The 16,809-nt window shown below is 41.0% G+C and overlaps 1 protein-coding gene and 1 long non-coding RNA gene across 7 annotated transcripts in view; both read right to left on the bottom strand.

Annotated features, from left to right (window-relative positions):
• Positions 1-16,809, bottom strand: part of LOC308471680 — a 591,928-nt gene that overhangs the window by 145,066 nt on the left and 430,053 nt on the right. The gene's annotated exons all lie outside the window — the stretch shown is intronic.
• CHL1 (cell adhesion molecule L1 like) overlaps positions 1-16,809 on the bottom strand; it is a 203,485-nt gene that overhangs the window by 145,066 nt on the left and 41,610 nt on the right. Inside the window, exon 3 of one of the 6 annotated variants that reach the window (XM_080995641.1) lies at positions 11,163-11,245. The exons of the other annotated variants lie outside the window; for them this stretch is intronic. The gene's annotated coding sequence lies outside the window, so the exon portion shown is untranslated. The remainder of the gene's footprint in view (positions 1-11,162; positions 11,246-16,809) is intronic. 6 annotated transcript variants of the gene reach the window in all.

The raw sequence follows: 16,809 nt of genomic DNA on the forward strand, positions 1-16,809 counted from the left end.
GAGGTTCAACTTAGATCTCCTATGATGTTCCACATACTCACTGGGGGCTTTCATGAGCCCAAGGCTGACTCCCATACCCACCATACATCAAACGTATATGCTAGAGCCTTTGTACACTGTTCCCAATAGATTACCCAGCAAGTGCCTTTTTCTCAGGTCCAGGTTCTATATCTTTCATACTCCTGAGAAACATACATTATGTATTGGTGATATATATTCTGTCTGTAGTATTTCTGGTGCAACTGAATTGACAGCTTTTAATATTATAAGAGTTAAATTGGACTAGATTCTGTTTTAAACAAAATGTTGGGCCTCGTGTGGCTGTCAGCCCTCATCCTTTGTGATAGATAGCATGAGATAAAATCTAAACAAGCAAATTGGGTATATTTACCAGTGTGATCCATAAATAAGGTTAGGCATCTTGACATTAATCAATTTCTTGTCTGAAACCCCTTCAGTAACCACGAAGCCTCTTTAAAATTCCTATCTCGGTGAACAACTCTGTTGAAAGTCTAAAGCACATGGTACGTTTATGGTTCATACATGAATCTTCTTTCTAAAGAAAAAAGAAAGTTGATATCTATCTTTTGGCCTACTGAAATGGGAACTGCTATCACTTTCTTTGAACTCTCCAAAGCATGATTGCAGATTTCAAAGGCCTATTATCAGTGGGAAATGGACAATGCCAGTTAATTAAGATCTTATCATCATGCTGGATTCAAAGGAGGTCTCTTGTGCAAAACAAGACTGAAAAGGATCCAAGAGTCACTTCCTCCTTTTTGAAACAGAAGTAGTAGACATAAGCCAAGGGCCTACAGCCACAGAGAAGAACATACACTGAGGTGTCATAAGGGGGAACTACAGCTCCTGCATCTCATACATTTCCTTAACATGCCAGTCAAGTAATGTCCCACAACTGTCTCCAAATTATGGTGACCTTGTTGTCACCTGGTGACCTGGAGCGATGCTTCCAATCAGTCTAAGCCTAGTACCAAGTGTCATCAAGCACAGCAGTGCTGCTGGTTCTCAGTGGGCCCCTAAAGGGACCCAACCCTTGGCAAGTGCCTGATCCACCATTTGCAGCTGTTGTGGTATCATGGAAGAAAGAAGAAAAGTCATTTGGTGGTGATCCCATGAGCAAGCTTCCAGACAACTCTCAGTGACCTCAATCCCAAGGCACCACTGGCTTTTTGGCTGCTTAATTTACACACTGCAACACACTAGAGCATGAGCAATGCATTCTGTGCTCAGAGAATCTAGCTTTGATGTAATTTTTAGCCCTGTTTACATCTATTTCCTGTCCAAGGGCACCAACTGGACTTTGAAGTCACTTAAACTCTGAGCTTGTGGGTCATTTGTATTAAATTTGAATGAAAGAGACTGATTTATGATGTTTGCTGCATGATCCATTCATTACTTCAGCATTTGGGTTGCACAGACTAAATTCCTTACATGTGCCACTATTTCTTTCTTTCTGGGTTTGATTTCGTGTGTGTGTGTGTGTGTGAGAGAGAGAGAGAGAGAGAGAGATACCGTATTTAAGATTTTTATCCAACTTGTGCTCTTTGTCCCTTATATAATGATTGCTTTTAATTTTAGAAGGGGCATGTATATGAAAGATGAATTCCCAAGGTTCCCCCTGCCCATTAACACAACCTGCTTTCTGTTTCCTTGGGGCAAAAAGCCATTCCACTGAGGGCATGTAATTTGCTTCCTTCATTGAATTTTCCCTCTGGTGATTTGTGTTGCCGTGTTGCATATTCTCACTGATTTTATTTTAAGTCACCTATTTTTTAACATTCTCACATATTAGTCTGCAGACATGCTTATTTCAGCATCAAAATGGGATTTCAGCTTTCAATTTACTGGAAATAACACACCACCTTTGATGGGATTACTCTCCTTTTTATTTTTATTTTTTTGACTGCTGGGGTCCTTACAATATTTCACTGCCACTCAGTATGCATAAAGGAACGCAACCTAGTTTTCTCTTCTCTTTGCCTTTTCTTTATCAGTGTTGCCTATCTAAACAGCAACTGTGTGGAAGAGACACAAGAAGCAATAGGCACACAGACAATGAACTTACGTACTCTGATAGTAATGACTACATCCATCAAGACAATTGCAGTCATTAATATTAATAATAATTAATAAAGGGAATGATTGTATCAAAAAAATGTCATATGGAAATTGATTTTACATGGCATATTGAAGGCTCGATGACTTTGCAGATTGGGGACGCAAGAAAGGGTCTTTTATCTCAAGGTTATCAATTCAAATGCAACCATGGTCGATAGTGGGTGGAAGCCAGCTGGGGGTGGATTTTGACTTTGTGATCCCAGTCTACTTTCTAAGGGACAAATGCTTATGTCAGCATTTGTAATCACCAGGACTGTCCCTTTGTTATTTGCTCTAGCATGGATTTTCAAGTCTATTTGTTCATTTGTTCATTCTTTTGTTTGATATACACCTGGTCTGAGCCTTTTATTAGGAAGAGTTAGGCATCTGCCTCAGGCAGGGTGTCAGGAAAGGGCAGGAAATTGTTAATTTATTAAATAAAGAGTTTTGATGGCAGAGAAGTGGAGAGGCACTTGTGGGAATTCCTGCCTCAGGTGGCAAAATACCTTGGCCATCATTGGGTACTAGGCAGATGGTATAATGACATTCTCTGCTTTGTCACAGGCAGAAAAATGTCCAGCCCAGCCCTGGATACCCCTTCACTAGAATATAAAAAACAATTCAAACTATCACTAAAAACAATATGGGGGGGGTATCAACAGCATTAAGAACCAATCTTAAAAATAATGTGAAAGGCCTAGGTAGATTTTATCTCAGGAGAAGGCAATGCCAGCAGACCTTCCAACTGTCCCTATTTTCCAGGGGTGTCCCTGATTTAGAGAAGCCATCCTGGGTTCTGATTTGATCCCAGAATGTCACACTTTTCCTTAGGAGGTCCCTATTTTCATTGGAGAAATGTTGAAGGGTATGGAGTTATCCGACCCCTGAGCCATCTGAAGGCGGCCCTGTATAGTGAAGTTCTTTTTTAAAAAAAATAATGTTTTATTATGTTTTTATATATGTTGGAAGCTGCCCAGAGTGGCTGGGGCAACCCAGTAAGATGTGTGGGGTATAAATAATAAAATTATCATTATGGAATTGGGACGTCCCTATTTTCATCGGAGAAATGGTGGAGGGTATGTGCCAGCTCTGGGTTTTAGGGGCTACATGGAGAAGGTGCACTCAGTAGCTCTTCCTTCTTCTCACAGAATCATAGAATCGGATGGCACTTTGATTAACTAGCCCAATTCCCTGCTCACTGCATGATCTGCAATAGAAATGGCAATTAGAGCACCACTGGCAAATTATTGCCCAGCCTCTTCTTAAATACCTCCAGCAAGGGAATGCCCACCACCTCCAATGGCAGTCTTTTCCACTGCCAAACAGCTCATACAGTTAGGCCATTTTTATTTCAGTTTAACCAAAATATGCTCCCCTTCAATTTTCACCCATCGCTTCTAGTCCTGCATACTATCAGACATCACAGTGCTTAAATAGCACATCAGATGCAGTTAAGTATTGAAGTCACTATAGCATACTCTGCATCATGAGAGAATGGCAGCCATTTTGGTGGCCGTGATCTCACACAACTTTGCAGCAACAAAGCACTTTTTGTGCCCCCAAAAGTGCTTTTGTGAGGGAAACCATGGCACAAAATGTCACGAAATCGCCACAACCAAAATGGCCGCATTGCCAAAACAGGAAGAAGGTGTCCAAGATTCTGGCTTCAAGGCGTTGGGGGGTATGCTATAGCCAAATTAAGTCCATTAGAATTATGACAACGCTTCCAGTCATATAGCTTATCTGAGATAATCGGGGATCACTTTACGAAGCTGTTTATCAGTCCTCTCACAAAAATCACTAAAGCTGCTAGAAATAGGTAAGACACTTCAAATTTTGGTGACTTTTTATGAAAGTTAATGCTTAGCACTAACATTTTTGTGTGATTCTCACAAGCACCTATAATTGAATAGTGACCAATTTGCAATTGTCATACAGCCATGCTAGCTACCCCCTCACAAACACACACTAGTTTGCACAGTTAGTTATCTGGATACCCAATTTGACTGGAGCTAGTGTAGTTGAAGCACTAAAGGGGAAATCCTTTCCACTGCTGTACATAAGGTCTAAGCCACCTGACCACATCTGGAGACAAGAGAGCTCTGCTGAGGTAGTGCAACTACAGCTGAAATTATAGCTGGTGTAATTTGTAGTCAGCAAGCATGAGATTTTTCCACTTTATTTCCCTGGAGAATCTTCACTGCATGCAGAAAGATGAAGATGGCTGAATTTCACCCGGTCATGCAGTTCTGTGAGATGAGAAGAAAAATGCAGAAATGGTGGTGCTTTGACACCCAGGAGCATTATTTAAATATCTATTGCACCTAACATGGTTACACCATAGAATATGCATCCCTTTTGAAGTGATCTCAAGAAGAACCAGGGAATCAATACAAAAAGTAAAGGTAGCTGTGCTGGCCCATAAGTATATATAGGAAAGTATATATAGGGCAATACCTTTATTAGGCCAAGCAAAATATCATAAAATAGTGTGCAAGTTTGTTGTTGTTGTTTTAAAAAAAATATGCAAACTTTCTACCAGTTTAACAAGGGACATGTCCCTTTTACAATGGAACCAGTTTTCAAGGTTATTCCACACAAAGAGAATCCATAGATTTCTTCATCAATACAGCACTTTTGATTTCAAACATAATCAGCCAACTACCACCACATGATGTGTGACCTGTGGCTAATTCGTTGTTGAGACAGTGTACACAAGGCCAAAGGCACAAGCTAGCCTAATATTTCTTTCAGGTCATGCTATTAACATTGAATCCTGAGTAATGTTCAGTTCGAGATTTGTGTTGCTAATCCATTCAGCACTCTGGGAGGTGCTTCGTCTCCTGGGGAGCATTGTCCACCAAGATGAATTGTGAGAACCTCTGGAAAGCTATTGAAGCGGGTGGTGGGAGGTCTTGACACCATCTGTTCCCAGTCCCCGAGGAAGACCTGCGACGGAGCTAAGTCTGAACTGACCTTTCCTTCAGGCACATATATGCTACACATTTGACTAGTCCTTGCTAAATGAGAGGAAAGATGGGGAAATAATAGGGGTATTCCCTAGGGTAATTTCAAAGGATCTATTTGCACATAAGAAAGGCTTGAAAACAATGAAATGTATTTCCAAGATGGGGATATATACATATATGGTATATATATAATGTTTTGCATATATTCTCTATATACAACCTTCGTACATGCCCTGCCTCTGTCGCCAGTGTCACTTATCATATTTTATCCTTTTCACTTCTAATTCCCACATTGATGCTTTTGGGTTGGGAACATGATGCATTTTGTAGAGAGTCGAAAAGAAGTACTGCTGATTGTGGTGTATATACAAATCTGATTTCTCTGTGAAACAGATTTATGTACTTTTTGGTTTTATATTCTGATTTTATTCCATGAACCGCCCTGAGACCTGTGGGTATAGGGTGGTATATTAATTAATTAATTAATTAATTTTAAAATAAAAGAGAGATGTGTGTGTGTATGAAGCAACTGTATTCAAAGTTATCGTATGCATCTCTCTCTGTGTATCTCTATATGTGTGCCTAGATATCACACACAAACACGGAGCTAAGTAATTTTTTGAGTGTGGATACTGAAGTAGCCAGCTGATGTACAAACCATGCATAATAGTTTCAGTGGGTTCAAAAAGGGAGGCAAAAAAACTGGAAGGTGGACCCCCAAACAGTCCAGTGCTCAGTGGTCATGGAATTCTGGATAAGGAGTAGAACACTGGGAGTGCAGAAAACAGGATGGAATGGAGTATTCTGGAAGGGAACGTGGCTGGCTGGCTGTGGTTGTGAACAGGAACACTCCACAGCGGATCCAACTTGCTGCAGATCCAACTTGCACACATCGAAAACAGGAATGGTACACTATCTGAGCAAGCATGGTTGATTTGAACTAACAGTTTGCAATCAGAATGTCAGATGGAACAGGAAATAAGGAGTACTTAAATTTGAAAGTGTCAGAACTCAAGTCTACTTGGAGAAGCCCCTTTCCTTTGCTCTCTCTGGAGCCTTTTCAGTATGCTGGAAGGGCAAGGAAGACACAGTGCATGATTCAACAGTATCCTCCTGTCTAAGCAGTAGGCAAAAATAATCCCTTGCTGACACGTGGTTCTGATTTCAGAGCCAAGTGCTGCTTTCTGGAGCTCAGCCCCCTCTGAAATGAGGCCAAAGGGATGGTTCTCACTGTCAATGCATCCTGACTGCTTGAGTTGCAAATGACAAACATTATTTCTGTCGAGGTACTCCAAGGTACATCGAAAACACGCCAGAATGTAAGAATGCCAAGCTTCAGCCGTCAAGGACACTTGCCCTTGTAAGCCTGCTTTTGTGAAAATCCCATTTCCAGAGATGAGAGGGCCTTTGGATATGTCTAGAGCCCTTCTCCCTTCATGCATTATTAATTAATTTATTATTACAGTTATTATGATCTTTATGAAGTGTACCGAAGCCCTATTTATCCGAGATCAGCTAATTTTTAATGAGCCAATTCTACTGCCAAGGCCACTTCTTTAACCAAATGGCATGGCTTTCCTTAAGGAAGGAGACAAAGGCCGTTTGGATGCCTCACGTCAATGACTACTCCAGCATGAAATATGATCCAAGTTTTAAAGCACAGAATTGGACGTCGCAGCTTAGAAAGCACCAGCTGCAAATATTTACTGAAAGGTACGTTTCAAAAAAAGAAAAGAAAACGATCAAGATCTTTTAAGTACAAGGGAAGATTCCTGGAAGCCCCTTTCACAACAAACAGCAATTTAGATACAATCGCTAAACTAGCCTGGGCAGAAAAAGAAGCTTTACATACAAAAGAGTGTGCATTTAACTATGCGCTCTGTGGTTTTATAGCATGTATTTATATGCATGGAATGGGGAACCTCCCCGCAAATGACTGGAGCAAGGGTTCATGCTCTGGTCAGGCAGAGCATGGGTCATTTGAAAAGGTCTGTGCAATTGGAAACTGTTTAAACACTGCGGGGAATTAGCATGTAAAAAGAAGAGAAAAAGAGAAAGAAAGAAAGCTGAGACAGGATGGGGAACAAAGTGTTCTCTAAACTTGCATTTGAGTGACTGAAGAAACTGGGTTGAACAGGACAGTACACACACTCTCTCTTTTTGGTAGTTGAAATTCAGGATCTCTTATTGCTAGTAGCTTTCTGTGACTGCTTTCTCCCACCAAGTGGTGATGGACAAACAGATCTGTTTCAAGTCCATGTCACTTTTGCATATGTTCATCTATAAATCCATTCCATCTCATTTCTGTATTAATTTACATTAGAAAATGAACCAAAAAATGTGCTTCCTAGAAAGTATCTAAATGTACTTTCTCTGAAAGTATGTATTTCTTATATGCATTTTTGTAGATTTAATTGAGCCCAGAACAACACCCCAAACTTTAAAGATGTGCAAAATCTGAAGGACAGCTGCACCCTGTTGTGTACGGAAGTGTGGATCAGGTTACTTTATGTTGGCGTTCATTGTGTGTTGGATCAGACCAAACGTTCATCTAGTCTAGCATCCTGTTTCCAGTTGTTTCCAGCAAAATAGTCTCTGGGAAGCCTACAAGTCGGGCATGAAAGCAACAGCCGCCTCCCATTGTTTGTCCCCCAGCAACCAGGATTCAGAGTCTCTGAACATGGAAATTCCATTGAGCTATCACTGGTAATGGCTGATGATGGATCTATCCTTCATGTGTTTGCCTAATCCTCTTTTAATAGCCATCTTGGACAATAGCTATCACCACATCAAGTTGAAAGATAACTCCACAAGCAAATAAAACAATTTTGTCTGCTAATTGATTTTGAGTGACCCAATGTTCTGGTATTCTGGGAGACAGATAAACATTTCTGTCTATCTGCTTTCTCTGTCATAACATTTCTGGATTGTCATCAAAGGCTACAAATTTTCCAAACTACTACTACTACTACTACTACTACTACTACTACTATTATCATTAACATTATTATCATGCTGCCCTTCATCCAAGGATCACGGAACAGTTTACAATATAAAAACAACATGTAACAAACAAAACAATACCCCCATGTTTGGCCCCCAGTTTAAAAGGCCATAGATTGTTTAATGAGTCAAAGTAGAAGAGGAATATCTTTGTCTGGCACCTAAAGATATGTAAGGAAGGTGCCAGGTAAGCCTTCATAAGGAGGTCATTCCACAAGCAGGGAGGCCCATTCTGGACCTCTCTTGGAGGAGGCACATGAAGAAGGGCCTCCGAGGAAGCTCACAGGGTCCATTTCAGTTCTTATGGGGAGAGGTAGTCTGTTAAAGGCAACCACATCTACAACACATAGCTACTGTCAAGTCTGGAAATGACTAGAACATTGATAACTGAGGAGAGGCCTGACTTCTCCAGGCAGAGCCACAGTTGGCATAGCAGCTAATAAGAAATTATCCTGGTCATTGCCACCACTGGACCTTTCCTGGTTGAGTACGTGGGAATTTGTTTGCATTGGCTATGAAGTGGGATTGGGTGGGGGGGAACCACCCAATAAATGGCATCTTCAGGTCAAGTTACATCATAAATAATCTGCAAAGATTTAGCAAACTTCATTGTGAGCGGACACTGCGCCATTGACATCTCTTGTTGGAAAGGCAGCTTGGATTTAGCTCCCAACTTCACATAATGTAATTATTATCCTCTGTGTACTTGTGGGGGTGAAAGAAAATTAACTTCATAATAATGGCAAGTGCCTTTGTAATTTGTGCTGTAAAGTAGCCAGAAAGGCTTAGACACTATTGTGGAAGGCTATGCCGAAAAAAGGCTTAATTTAAGATAAATAATCTGGTAATGTCAGGCCTCTTCTTTCACTAAATAACAGTTTTGGCAATGTCATCACCAAGACAGAGCCTTTGTGTTCAATGGCCTTTTAATGTGAAACTAAGCTTTTTGAAAAATCTGAAATCTACTGCATCCCAGACAAATCTTCTCTAATGTGCAGAATAATACAAATGCCCCCCAAGTCTTAAACATGGCAACCATCACTAGAGGTGTTTTCTTTAAAAAAACAAACAAACTTTCAACTGTCACCATTGTCCCCCTTTGAAGCAAAGGAGAGGTAGCAAAGCAGATAAAAAGCATTATTCTTCAAACAAACATCACTTGACCAGAACTAAAGTACAGACCAAACCATTTCACTTTCTTTTCATAGTTCCCATGGTCTAAAAGCCATTGGAGCCGATTTCTTGATCCTATTTTTGTATATGTGGAATCATGGGGTACAGAATAGAAATTCATACAATCATACACACAAGAAACCCTGGGTAAACCACAAATGGTCTGAGATTCAACTAACCCAAAGAATAAAGAGGCATCTATTCTGAAGTGTCCAGTGCCCATAACATTATTATTATATTTCCTATTATTTTGAGACATTTTTACATGCGTTCATGTAAGATTCCTAAAGAGAGTTTAAAGGGAAAGAAACATTTCCCTAATTTAACACCTCCGTTACGTGCTATCACATCTATACTGGTGTGTATAATAACTGGGTAAAATATTGCAGTCTTAAAACAATTCATTTGCTATGTGTTAACCAAAAACAGCCGTTTCCCATTCCTGACTTCTGATCTTACTGATTTGCAGCTTATCCTCTGCAAGCCTATTCTTGCTTATTCCAGCTGCAATACTACAGCCTAGAAATATTCTGTAGCACTTCTGATTTAACTGTCCAGAAAAAGCAGGAATAGGTAGACCGAGACCTTCAACTTTCTCCACAGAGAACCTCCTTTCCTGTGTTTAGACCTCCTTGCCCCATGTTGGTTCATCCCTAAAAACAGGATGCCAAGATTTCCAGAGGGCTAGCAATGTTAGTCTGTTGCAGCAAAAAAAAACCACCCAAAGATTTTTGTAGTATGTATATATTTCTTCATGGTAAGAAGAGTTTTGTTAACTTACTTTTGATTGGCCTATAGACTGGTTGATAGGGTTGCCAGATGTTGAAGAGCAAAAAAGGAGGATAGCCTGAGCCACTGCCAGCCTGAGCTGGGGAAATTAGCATGCGGGGCTGCCGCCATGCTTGCATGCCTCTTTCCCCAGCTTGGACTAGCAGTGGCTGTAGAGTGCAGAGCAGCCCAAACCCAAGCCCAAGTCTGATCCATCAGAGCCCAAGCTGCTCCCAAATAACCCCCCCCCCCAAAAAACCTGGACAATTCTTTTACATTCTAAAAATCCGCCCACATGGACATGTTGACCACCCCCAATAGAGGACATGTCCTGGTTTTCGAAGCTGTATGGCAACCCTATAGGTAGATCAGGCTCCCCACAATATCAGTCCTAAGAGGTAGAGTCTTCTAACATTTAATGAATTTAATTCTGGAGGAAACACTCTCACAGCAGCCCACAAGCAAGCTACCATCTTTCTATGTACAGTGGTACCTCTGGTTATGTACTTATTTCGTTCTGGAGGTCCGTTCTTAACCTGAAACTGTTCTTAACCTGAAGCACCACTTTAGCTAATGGGGCTTTCTGCTGCCGCCGTGCTGCCGGAGCACGATTTCTGTTCTCATCCTAAAGCAAAGTTCTTAACCCAAGGTATTATTTCTGGGTTAGCAGAGTCTGTAACCTGAAGCGTATGTAACCTGAAGCGTATGTAACCAAAGGTACCACTGTATTTAGCTCAGAGGGGGAAAATAAAACACAACATAGAAACACAGTGTGATTGTGCCACAATAACATGAAGTAGACGATTCGCCTTCCTTGTCGCCTTATGCTGACAAAAATAAGCATGCTTGCTTACATATAGCGTACAGTCTGTATTAATATGGAAGTATTTCATAATTACATGACAGAAACCCTAGAGAAATTTTCTTATTATTTCTATCATCTTTAAATACCAAGCCTGTTAAAAATGAATTCAAATCTGTGCTTGTAATGCACAGTACCCAATAGAGAAAAACTCCTATTTATTACTACTATTACAAAACATAATAATCACAATAAATATAATAATAATAATAGCATAGTTGGCTTTTTCAGTTGTTCAAAAAGAGCAAAGAGGATACAAATATTCTAACCAGTAATGCCAGCTCCTTCTTTTTTCCAGCCTGGGATAAGATGACACATTCAAATCTCTTTCATTCTTCTCATTTCACAGCCCCTTTAGACAAACAAAATACAAGCAATGATGGGACATTAATGTCAGACTTGTCAATATCTCTGACAGACTTTGGATTTAGTTAGTAATAGCAATAACAAACCATCTTGTAGGATTTATTTTAAAATTTCTGTTGTATTTCATTTCTGCAGCTGGGTTTGTCTTTGAACCAGCATGCCCTCTGCCACACTAGCTTCCCATCTGGGTAATAGTTATTTATATTTAAATATTTTCAGTATTCTCAGCCTCCCTCCCGCAAGAACTGAGGTGATATACTTGTGAAGGACCCAGTAGCTCGGAGGGTTAATCCCACATAACTGCTCAATAATCCTGTAGTTTTTAGCAAAATGATTAGACACTTTCATGGATACTTATAAATGGCTATAGGCCATGATAATGAACTTGAATCTCTCCATCCAGAAGCAGCATAGCTTGGCATAGCAAATTCTGGTTATCAAAACCATGGCCTGGCTGCCTCCCTCATGACCTGCTTGTGAACTTCTAGGGTCAATACACTGGTCACTGGTGAAAATATAATACTGGATTAGATGGCATGAGGAAGCCCCAGTGTAAGACTATTTGTTCATTTAACCCTATACAGTGGTACCTCAGGTTACATACACTTCAGGTTACATACGCTTCAGGTTAGAGACTCTGCTAACCCAGAAATAGTGCTTCAGGTTAAGAACTTTGCTTCAGGATGAGAACAGAAATCGTGCTCCAGCAGCACGGCAGCAGCAGGAGGCCCCATTAGCTAAAGTGGTGCTTCAGGTTAAGAACAATTTCAGATTAAGAACGGACTTCCGGAACAAATTAAGTACTTAACCTGAGGTACCACTGTAGTGGTGGCATCTCTCTAAGATTGCAGATATCTCTCCAAGATCCTTTGCAACACTTGCTACCTCATCCTTAAACCCAACAATACAGTATTTGTGGACCTCTGGATATTGTTGGACTCCAACTCCCATCAGCCCCAGCATGACCACAGGTTAAAGATGATGTGAGTGCCTTAGCGGGCTGTGTGGCTTCTCTGAGACAAAGCAGGATTTCTGCAAGGTTACATGAGTCAAACCAGGGTTCCCTGTAGCACTTTGTAGCAACTCAACGATCCTTTTAAAAAATAGACAAGTACCTGCTAAAATTGAAAATATGTGACTCAGATTACTGTGTAATGAAAATTTCTGGATCAGATAGAGAAGGGAAAGCACCTTCTAAATTGACACAGATCTAGGTTGTAACACGGGGAAATGGTTTTATCCCAGTGCTTTGGAGGAAGAAGCAACTTTGCAGGAGGAGAATTTATGGTTCTGGAAGCTAGGAGGGGAAGAGCAGAGGGAGAGCACCTTCATGACTAGTAGCTCAAGCATATAACCACAAGTTAATTACTTCTGGTTTTTTCCACCTCTAAATCAATTTTAAGGGTGCCTAGCTGCAATGTGGCATGGCATGGTTGTTGTTGTTGTAAAACTAGTGGCACCTCACTTATGTCTGTAATTTTCAGACTAGTTGCCCTCAAAACATTAGGGAATATTAAATTGTTCTTCTTCTACACACCATGAAACTAGAATGGCTGCCCTTACAGGGGAAAAAAACTGGAGTTTTCCTTCTGATACTATTACTGCTACTAATTGATTATTTATACCCTGCCCATCTGGCTGGGTTTCCCCAGCCACTCTGGGCAGCTCCCAACAGAATGTTGTTGCTTCTGCTGTTGTGGTTGTTGTTAATAAAGTGATAAAATATCAAACATTAAAAACTTCCCTAAACAGGGCTGCCTTCAGATGTCTTCTAAAAGTTAGATAGTTGTTTATTTCCTTGACATCTGGTGGGAGGGCGTTCCTTAGTGTGGGCGCCACCACGGAGAAGGCCCTCTGCCTGGTTCTCTGTAACCACACTTCACTCAGGGAGGGAACCACCAGAAGGCCCTTGGTGCTGGACCTCAATGTCCAGGCTGAATGATGGGGGTGGAGACGTTCCTTCAAGTATACTGGGTCGAGGTCATTTAGGGCTTTAAAGGTCAACACCAACACTTTGAACTGTGCTCAGAAACGTACCGGGCAAGACGCCTTTGCCCAAAAGCATTCAAAAGTGAATATTTTTTAGATGTTTCTTTTTAAAACAATAAGGTTGCCCACAAATTGTATGAAACTCAGCAAGCTTTGCCCACTCTTGAGTGGCTAGTATGCCTACAAATTTCATCCACTTCCTAGCAGTGAAATTAAAGAGACTTGGACAGAGTTAAATTGGGCAGACTATGAAGTACCTCAGATCAAGGCAGGCTGTTTCCTGAAGCACCGAAGTGGCATCCATACCCATTATTGTGCCTGGTGCATATGCCTAATACACACACGGAGGTGTGTTAATACTTGTTCTCAACCTCTCTGGTCACACTGGGAAATTTTTAGATGCCGGTTCCATGTGCACATAAGAGCAAGCCAATAGTTCTGACTTTATTAATATTCATTGTCTCTCATCTTTAATAGTGCATTGTTGTTTTTAACCTGAGTCAATCGCTACCTGAAAGATAAAGCACATAGCCATTATTAGGGTGGAGACATGATGAATGGAAGATATAACTAGCTGTTGTTTTTTCTCCCAGCTACTCACTAATCTCTTTGTCTCGTCTCAGCCTTGATAAAGTTGCTATTTCCCCAGAGAGAAGCTTCTTCCCTCAGCCTTTTCCTATCTAAAGCACAAACACTCTGACATGTCATACTGAAGTCCTTGTTGTGTGTGTGTGTGTGTGTGTGTGTGTGTATTCCGAGGCCTTGTTCATAAATCATAAAACTTCAACCAGGATTATAATTACAGTACTGTGGGTACTCAGCATGTAAGTGGGTACAGAAAAATTAAGTATTTCATTCTAAATTATTATAGGCAACATGATCTCATTATTTCAATGTATTATTTTGGCGTATCTGAAATCACTTTGGTTAACAATTCCTTATTCATAAAAGAAGTTAATTCACAAAGTAAAGTATTTACTGCTTGAGCAATACATGTATCACCAAAGCCTTTCACATGTCCTACATGTCCTACGTGACATAAACCTGCCACGACTAACAGAGCAATCCAAACCCTCATTCCCCTCCAGCAGAGCTTTGCAGAGCCACTTTTCCATCCACAACTTGGCTGCTCACAGCAACCATGGTGGATGATGAGGAAGGGAAGATGATTGAGCCAGTTACATCTGCCATTTCCAGGCTGGTGCAGCAACTGGCTTGAGATAGGACCCAATGCTTTATGCTAGCTCCCACTTGAGGGGTGGAAAGGGGAAACTGGTGTCGATGGAGTGACTCTTGTGTCACTTCATTGTTGACAGCTGGCAGGAGACTGGATCGATAAGCCAGCAGAGTTGAGCAAGCAGACATTGCAAAAAACCAACAAACCACAGCCTACCATGTTGAATTTGGTTTCTTCTTTAGGGCTGAAATCCAAACTACACTTCCCTGGGAGTAAGTCCAACTGAATTCAGTAGGATTTAGTTCTGAATAGGCATCATTTAGGACACACTGAGAATCTAGGATTGTGCTATTAGTCACAAAATAATTCCTGGAAAAACCTGACGGAATATGATGAATCAAAGTGACATCACTGGCTGTAGTCCTGAAACAGAGGCAGTCCTTCTGATAAATGTTCTCTTCACCCAGTGTATACCCAGTCCATCACAATATCTGTTAGCTATCCTATTATCCTTTAGCACCAAACAATTACTATGTTTCTCCCAAGCTCAGCAACACTTCAGAGCCCAGCTAACTTGCCAGGGATCTGAATAACTAGAGGAGTACTTTGGCCACCCACAAAAAAGCTTTTATACAAATTTAAGCACAATAATTTGAGACAGCATAGCTGACCTTTATGCATACATTTCCCTTCCATATCTCCATAATATGTTTGTGCTCCTAAATTAAAAGTAGAAGACATAAAAAAACACTTCTCCTTCCCCTTGAAGAAAAATTGTGAAGAAAGAATAAATATATACCCATCCCCATTCTTAGCCAATGATTATTTGTTTTTATTTATTTATAAAATGATAAAACAACGAAATAATAAAAATGGTAACATTACAATAATGGGTTGTATTCAATGCACCACTAACAAGAACATTCGGTTGGCACAAGGATTTCTCCTTGTGCATGAAATGCTCTCACCTTCTCCTTCCCTTGCACACTCCTAAATCTGTGAGGGGCCTTCATCCAATCTTGCAGGGGTGATTTGGGCCTGGCATGGGGCACACAGAGAGGAGAAGGGGGCACAGTCCTCTCACACTAGCACTAATTCTTGCATTAACACATATATTCAGTTGAATACCACCTCATAAATATAAGCAATAGCCCAAGAGCATCATTAATTCCTGACATTAAAAACCAGAAAAGACTTATGTGCACGGATATGGTTGTTGTTTTTTACAAATAACAACATGTCATCACCACTGTCAGCACTCAGAGGGGAGGCAATTCCATAGAAAAGGGGCCACCACAAAGATCCTCTCCCAAGTTGTTCAGAGTGTTGTAGATTAAAACAAAACCTTGAACATAGCCCAGTAGCTCAATGGCAGCTAGTACAGCTTATTCAAGAGTAAACTTGCTACAGCATTCTCCACCAGCTGCAGCTTCCAGACCAATCTCAACTTTCTTCTTCTAGGTACTCCATTTCCATTTAGTGGCCCACATCCAGACCATTACTGGCTTTCATCACTAGCTCTCATTAAGGCAAACCAAGGAGGTATCTGACTACTACTTAACCCCATCTCTGCTGGCCTGTAATCAATTGGATGAAGCCTCCAGGAACATAGGTCGTTCCCATATACCGAGTCAGATCATTGTGATCTGTCTGGCTCTGTATTGTCTACACTGACTGGCAATGTGCCTTCAGGATTTCAGATACATTCCCAGTTCTGGAAATACTGGGTCTTGAACATTTGACCTTCTGAATGCAGATGCTCTACCACTCAGCTACAGCCCTTACAAGTACCACCACCCTTTGAACTGAGTGGCAGTGAGAAGTATGAAAGCACCTTAGGAAGTCTCATCAGGGAAGTCTATCTCAATCTCCCTCAATGCATACATTACCTGCCTCATGAATGAATCAGTTTATACTTGGCTACTGTCACCCCATCTACCAACCAGTAAGATAAGCAGGCTTCACAGAATAACCTCAAGAGAAAGATTGCATCCCTCTATAGAAAGGCGATAACAGCCTTCCCTATTGGCCAGAGTCACCAGCATACCAACACTGGCTGCCAGGTTCACATTGCTTCCTCTGGGAAGAGGGGTGGGACAAACCTGGCCCCAATGAATGCCACGGGTGTGACATTCATTCAGTTAATACATGCAGTATATGAATGAAAGACAGAAGTCCATAAATACAGACAAATGCACATCAGGAAGTTCTGCTTGAGACGTGGCTTCCCGATGAGTGTCCATAAGTGTGTCAGGATGTGCACCCTTCATTCATTTGTCTTTGGCGTTGGAAACAGGAGAGCAACACCGGTGAGCTACAGAAAATACAATTTCTGTGTACAATTCTGATGGAGTCACTCCAGAGGGTGTCATAACTTCATTATC

This window comes from Podarcis pityusensis, assembly GCF_964106645.2.
Source record: "Podarcis pityusensis genome assembly, chromosome: 2".
Lineage (NCBI taxonomy): Eukaryota > Metazoa > Chordata > Lepidosauria > Squamata > Lacertidae > Podarcis > Podarcis pityusensis.